The sequence below is a fragment of the Macrobrachium nipponense genome, chromosome 18 (assembly GCF_015104395.2).
Source record: "Macrobrachium nipponense isolate FS-2020 chromosome 18, ASM1510439v2, whole genome shotgun sequence".
NCBI lineage: Eukaryota > Metazoa > Arthropoda > Malacostraca > Decapoda > Palaemonidae > Macrobrachium > Macrobrachium nipponense.
Window position 1 is genome coordinate 85,259,552 of NC_087211.1, and position 7,500 is coordinate 85,267,051.

At 38.3% G+C, this 7,500-nt stretch overlaps 1 protein-coding gene across 1 annotated transcript in view; it reads left to right on the forward strand.

Moving 5' to 3' along the window:
- Window positions 1-7,500, forward strand: part of LOC135196870 (uncharacterized) — a 74,296-nt gene that overhangs the window by 57,330 nt on the left and 9,466 nt on the right. The gene's annotated exons all lie outside the window — the stretch shown is intronic.

Consider the following 7,500-nt stretch of genomic DNA (forward strand, 5'->3'; position numbering starts at 1 on the left):
TGCGTATTTTGTCAACAGTCCTAGATAACCTGATGCGTGTCACTGATAGATAAAGAAAATTCCATCAAACCCTTTGCTAATTAACTAGATAAAGACGTAGCCATCAAACCCTTTACTAATTAACTAGATAAAGACTATATTACTCTCTAAATTACAGGTTTTGGGATGTGATCAAGACACCTTTACGAAGAAAATTCACTTGTTCAATTCACTTATCAGGCTTAAAATGGTTTTTTTTATTGGAAAATGGAGTTTTTTTTCTGGGGGAAGGAGGGGGTCTTTGCAGCGTCCTTTCGGCCCCTAACTGCAACCTCTTTCATTCCTTTTACCATACCTCCGTACATATTCTCTTCCTTCCTCTGACTTTCCAACCTCTCAAACAATTGTTTCATACTGCAACTTCAATGCTTTCCTCTTGTTACATCTTTTGAACCTTTATATGCTCAATTTCCCTTCCAACGCTGGATGACTTCATAGATCCCAGTGCTTGGCCTTTGACCTAAATCTTCTACTCCAACTCCAAGATTCTTTAATAACGTACTTAGGAGACAATCACGATCATGAAAAGCTTATTTCCGTAGGGTTTTTAAATCGCCGAGAGTCCTCGTTTTATGCCACATCTAAGGTATACCCGTTAAGGCTTCCTCTTCTTGTAGTTTTCACTCTGTAGACAATCAAGATAAATCCCGTAACACACTCTTCAGCAACTGTGCATTCCCTCTCTTCTTCCAGACTTTGTAATTACTTTCCCAGCTAAAGTAATTTCGAACAAAATCGTCCATCTTTTAAGAAGGGTTGTATGGTTGTACCATTCGGGGTTTCCAGTGACGCCAGATAATTCATAGTCGATGAATCAGTCCTTTGGGGTTATGTCTTACTTCATGCTATACAAGTTCCATTGTCTGACCGTCATGTCGTCCCCTTGAAAATTAGTGACAGCAACAACTCAATTAATTTCTTCTTTTTCTTCTTCTTCTTCTTCTTCTTCTTCTTCTTCTTCTTCTTCTTCTTCTTCTTCTTCTTCTTCTATTATTCTGTAGATGAAACCTATTCATATGGAACAAGCCTACCAAAGGGGCCACTGACTTGATATTCAAGCTTCCAAGAATATTATGGTGTTCATAGAAAGAAGTAAGGAAGGAGTAAAGGGAAATGCAGAAAGAAGACATTTCACCTATTAAAAAAGAAAAAAATCAATTAACAAATAGGTAAATAGATAAAAATGTATTAAAATGCAAGACGAATAGTACCAGGGTAGTAATGTATTGCATAGTTGATTGGACTTCTGAAGTTACAATTGCACGACATCCTGGGGTGGGCTGTTCTACACCCCAGCTGTATCACAGTGACCGATAACCTTCATCAGTTCAGTTAAATTCCAGCGCTCTTAAGAAACAACAGTACGAACAGGTGTCAAGTGGAGGAGTGTGTGTGGTAGACGTGGATAAGATAAAGGTTTCAAGAGTATGTGGGGTTGACTTCGATAAAGGTAAAGGTGTCCTATATTCATCCAAATTCGAGATGTCTTCTCGTTACTTATCTTCTCCCTTGCACCTGCGCAGTTTTCTGCGTGTCTCCACTTCGAGGTGTTTTGTACGATAACGAGGGATTTGAGTTTCATGGACGTGAATAGCCATACGTATGTATGAGCATGCAATCAATGTATGTATGTATGCTAATACATGCAATCTATTACTTCAACTTTCTCTCCTGCGAATTTCACAGAATTGGCTCGACCTTGCCGTCCATCTCATAAATCAAACGGAATTGGAGAGAGAGAGAGAGAGAGAGAGAGAGAGAGAGAGAGAGAGGGCGTTGCTTGGAAAAAAGAGGTGAGGGTAATCAGTACTCCATCAAAAGCATGCAATCATGTCATAATAAAAACTGGGAAAACCTCGACGAGGTAATCGTCACCCAGCAGGGTGAAACCATCCATACGAAAGGCTTAAGTTTCTCTCTCTCTCTCTCTCTCTCTCTCTCTCTCTCTCTCTCTCTCTCTCTCTCTCTCGCTCTCTCTCTCTCTCTCATACTTTCCAGTTTCAAAGGAATCGATATGGCACCCTCATATAACAGTCTATTCTGTTGAAAGAAATCCACACTTGTGTACGGGTACACATAGTTAATGATCAATCTCTGCAGAAATTTATTATTTGATATATTTACCAATACATAAATGTGGTTTGTTTGTTTCTCCAGTCTATTCTGTGCTGATGTCTTTATAAAATCAACTTTACCTCAGTGCCAGTCGAGATGGCGATTGAATTGTTTGCAGGTTTGTTAATATTTTGTGTACACTTACTTGTAAGCTTTACGCACTTAGCTGCCAAGATGCAAATTAAGAGTAAGTGTGGGCAAAAGAGAAGACAAGACATTGATTGGTGATCATATTAATCATGTGTAAAAGGAACAGAGGGCATTCACTGGCCAAGAAATGTTACAACAAAATACGCAGGCATACACATCGTCAAGTTCTTCATTCTCTGGTACATTGAAATTCTCTCTCTCTCTCTCTCTCTCTCTCTCTCTCTCTCTCTCTCTCTCTCTCTCTCTCTCTCTCTCTCTCTCCTGCAGCAGCAGCGCTGCCGGTTTCTTAGGTATCACGCAATCCAGAAAGAGATCGTTTTCGTAAATGAAAAAAGTGTCTCTCGCCTCCGCATTTCGTGACATTATAGAATAATAAAATAGGAGCGGTTTTGGGAAATGATGCTAATGACCTCGAAGCGTTCATTACCTGAGCCTGGATTAAAATAACGATGGTCAGTCGGGAAGAAACTACGATTAGTGAAGACCCCTCCCCCCATTTCTCTCTCCTCTCAACATGGCGTACCTCAGGCGATTGCCACCAGCCCTCTGCGTTGCTTGAGTCTGCTCAGCGTTGCCTGGACACAAGGTGAAACACTGTCTCTGATATATATATATATATATATATATATATATATATATATATATATATATATATATATATATATATATATATGCATGCATGCAATTCTCATTGCCTTCAAAAAGGGCTGGAGTAAACGAGACAGGTGTTTAAGGAGCTGCTGCTGATGATGATGATGATAGATTAAACCAGCCTTATGCTGGCACGGGCTCTTGCTCCTCAGCAGCCCCTAACCATGAAGGAGCATGTGAGGCTTTTGCCAATGCCAAGTTGGTCTACTGAGTCAGCAGGGAGTGCTTCTCTGATTAGTTTGTTGTCGAAAGAAAAATAAAAAAGGTTTTTGTTGGGGCCAAGGTAGGATTCGGAAAGGAGGAGGCTGTAGGACAAACGTGAGCATTTTGAGGTCTCAAGGAAGGCGAGTTAGGCAGGGCGGGAGAAAATGTACGAATAAACGGGAATCCGTTGAACAGTCGAGTGAATCTGATCAATTAACATATGGATAAATACGAAGTGTAATGAGACAAAATCTTGCTGCCTTGAGTGAAGAAAATGCGAGACACCAATTTCGAAAGAAATTTGGAAAGGTTCTTTTTTTTTTTTTTTTTTAGTGGAGGATGTTTTAGATGAACTTTAACAGGACTTGAAATTGGTCAAAGATATCTTAGATTTTTATTCGTTGGTCTAAGGAGCATTTCAGTATTACTGAATTATCAGTTAACAAGCTTGGACGGCATATATAGCATTAACCTTTCTCCATTTCTTCCAAAGATTCAGGAGGTAATAAAGACAATATTTATCTTTCATGGCAAAATTTATATAAAGTCTATGCTCTCTAAATGGTGATGGTCACTTCAGTGCAATTATTTGTTTTATGTAAGCACAAAAGATATTCTATTTTGTAAACAGCAAACAGTGTGGAATAGTTAAAAGAAAACTATACAAAATCTTTAGGACACTGTGAATGAACAGTAGAACCTTCTCCTAGAGATAAGTGAGCATATGTCTCCTCCGATGGACTAACAAGTCTTTGAGACATCCTAATCGTTGTAACTCCTGACTAATGTCGCTCTTCTTCTGTCAAATACACAATGAATGCTCAGCACATAGGGGGGACCCTATGCTACCTCTTACTTCTCCTGATACTCCTGCTGCTCCTACTAATACTGCTTGCTGCTTCTGCTCCTGCTACTACTGCTGCTGCTGCTACTCCTGCTGGTGATAGTCCTGCGCCAGCACCAGAAAACCAGCGTCTCCGGAGGTAAGATTATACAGACAGTGTTACCTGCAGTGATGTATAATACACACACACACACACACACACACACACACACACACACACACACATATATATATATATATATATATATATATATATATATATATATATATATATATATATATATATATATGCAGGAAGGTTGGGGCATCTGGAACGCCGTAGATTTAAAATGAATAGGATGGAGAAAAGCCAGCGTAACATCATACATGTATTTTCCAAATTTTCGAGACTTTGGGTCTATCATCAGGGCTGTAAAAAATATACAAAAATATACAAATTAAAAAAAGGACTCAGTATTAATATTAATATTAATAAAAAGGAAGTACATAAAAGTTAAATATAATTAAAAAATGAACTAAAAAATATATATATATATAAAAAATTAAAAAGTGAAGAATGCTTAAAAGTTAGTACCTATCTCTATGGAGTTAAATACTGAGTGACGTGTTCTGTTTTGGAAAGGAGGACGTCAACTATGCTATATATAGAACTGTGGAAGAAGTCTGACATTCAATGGGGGCACAAGCTGTTTGATTGTTAACGACTCCAAAACAGAGAGAGAATAGTCATTGGGCGCTTGGGTGACAATACGAAATAAAATATATGAAAATGATGTTTTACATTTATTACAATGTTCTCGTATGTTAGAAAATTCTTTCGTTTCAAAGTACATCCTGTACGGTGACTGACTCCGAGATGAGAGTCGATTCTGACTTTGAGCAGTCTTTTTGGTGGCTCCCACGTATTTCCCGATCTTACATTTCGGGCAAGTAAAGCAATATACCACCAAAGACCGCATCAAAGCCGGAAGTTTATCTTTTTTTTTTTTTAGTTAATAATTATTATATTTAACTTTTATGTACTTCCATTTTTATTAATATTAATATTAATACTGAGTCTTTTTAATTTGTATATTTTGTATATTTTACAGCCCTGATGATGAGACCCAAAGTCTCGAAAAATTTGGAAAAATACATGGTATGATGTTACGCTGGCTTTCTCCAACCTATTCATTTTATATATATATATATATATATATATATATATATATATATATATATATATACGAATACCTGAGAGCGACAGGTATTTGAGGTGGGAGGCGGCATAAACTTACATCCTCTTGCGGTGGCGGGGTGGGTTAAGGCTTTACTGTCGTCCTGGAATTGAAGGTGTCCATGGTTCGCGCTGTGAGCCGGCAAATCTCTTATCTCCTAAAAAATTCCCCTTCAGTTAAACATATATGAAAATATATTAATTCCGAGGTAGAGCGAATTAGATATTAAAGGACATTTGTAGCTCGATATATATATATATATATATATATATATATATATATAATATATATATATATAAAATAATCAAAGCTCCTGGGAAGGAGCCTGAATTCTGAGCATGGAAATTTCCTTTGTGATTTTACTGTGGAAAATGATTCACTTACCATTGAGACATGTTCGTATCGACTTCTAATTCGGGTTCAGGCAACAAAAAAAGGAAAGAGATGAGGTGAGGGCTGTATAGCCTACTCGAACGGGGAGATGTTGCAGATAAACACTTAGGTTCACTTTAAAATCTCATATATTTAAATTTAACAAATGCAGAAGAATGGGAAATAAAAATTATGGACTTCCAGTTGTCCATGCTTTAAGCGGACATCTATCGCAATTTCGGATATACAATCTTCCATGCTTTAAGAAGGGCTTGTATCGCTAATTCGGACTTACGACCGAATTTGCGATACAGCACCTCTCAAAGAGGAGAATTTGTTATCGCAATTTCTGCTTTTGGTCGTCCAGCCTATAAGAAGGGGGCTCTATCGCTATTCCTGCCTTTAAGAGGAGCTGCATCCCGTACGGGGTAGTGCCGTTAGTGCACCCTCATGCGGTGCACTGTAGGCATTCATGAAGCTTCTTTGCAGCGTGCCTTCAGCCCCTAGCAGCAAACCCCTTTCGTTCCTTGTACTGTACCGCCTTTCAAATTCTCTTTCTTCCATCTTACTTTACCACCCCTCTCATAACAGCTGATTCATAGTGCATCAGCTTTGAGATTTTCCTCCTGTCACACCTTTCAAACTTTTTTATACTGCCAATTTCCGTTTCAGCGCTGAATGACCTTATAGGTCCCAGTACTTGGCCTTGGTCTAGACTCCCATATTCAATTCAATTCAATTCAAGAGGAGCTGCATTGCAATTTTGGACTAAAAGTATCGCAATTTTCAGGAATACGATCGTCCTTCCTTTTTGAGGTCATCGATGAACAAGCACTTGTTGTCTGTCGTGATAAAAGTTTATCGTTCTTCAAATCATACTCCACCAATTTCGAGTCGAAGTTGTATCGTCGATAAGCTTCACGAGCAGGTGTGGAAAAGATAACAGTTCCAGGTGTGTCATCTAGGTATCTTGTGGGTTCTCGTTAATTTTCCCTTTTCTCTTGTGTCTTCGATGTGTGTATTTCTTCGGTCTGGGGAGGGGGATATATATATATATATATATATATATATATATATATATATATATATATATATATATATATGTATATGTATATGTATATGTATATATATATGTATATGTATATATATATATATATATATATATATATTATATATATAATATATATATTTTTTTAGGTGTCTTGTGCAGTAACGAGAGATTCGAGGCCCATAGATTTGTACCACGTAACGGGGTATATAGTGCCGTCAGTGAACCTCACGTGGGTGCGCTGTAGGCATTGTTTAATGTTCTTTGCAGCGTTCCTTTGGAGCCCGTAGAAAGATAGAGAGAGAGAGAAATTGAGGAGTCTCTCAGCTCATAAACTTGCACACAGAGAGAGAGAGAGATATCATGATGAAAATAAGAACTGAGAGGTCAATACTTCATCAAAATGTAGACCCTCACATCATAATTAAAATCGTGAAGAAGGCCTCGGCGAGGTAGCCTCTGCCCCTCCCCACCCCCCCGGGGTGGGGGGGGGTTTTTTAAACGGCCATAACCCATTCATCTCTCTATCTCTCTCTCTCTCTCTCTCTCTCTCTCTCTCTCTCTCTCTCTCTCTCTCTCAAGCCATTACCGTGACAAGTGTCAAAGCATCGATTCTTATTCCTGTATTAATCTATTAGATGGGATAGATCAGCTTGCAATGTTAGGCCTATGAAGTATTAATAATATATGTTATTATTATTATATTAATATGGCGTTGCGACCCCATAAAAGGATGGGAAAAGCTGAAGGTAAAGATCAGTATGGCGTTACGTTTCTGAAAATCCCCCATTTCTCCCACCGAGACGAATTACAATCAACAATCAAAAGGCGAATGATTTCCCAAGCGTCCACAAGTGTCC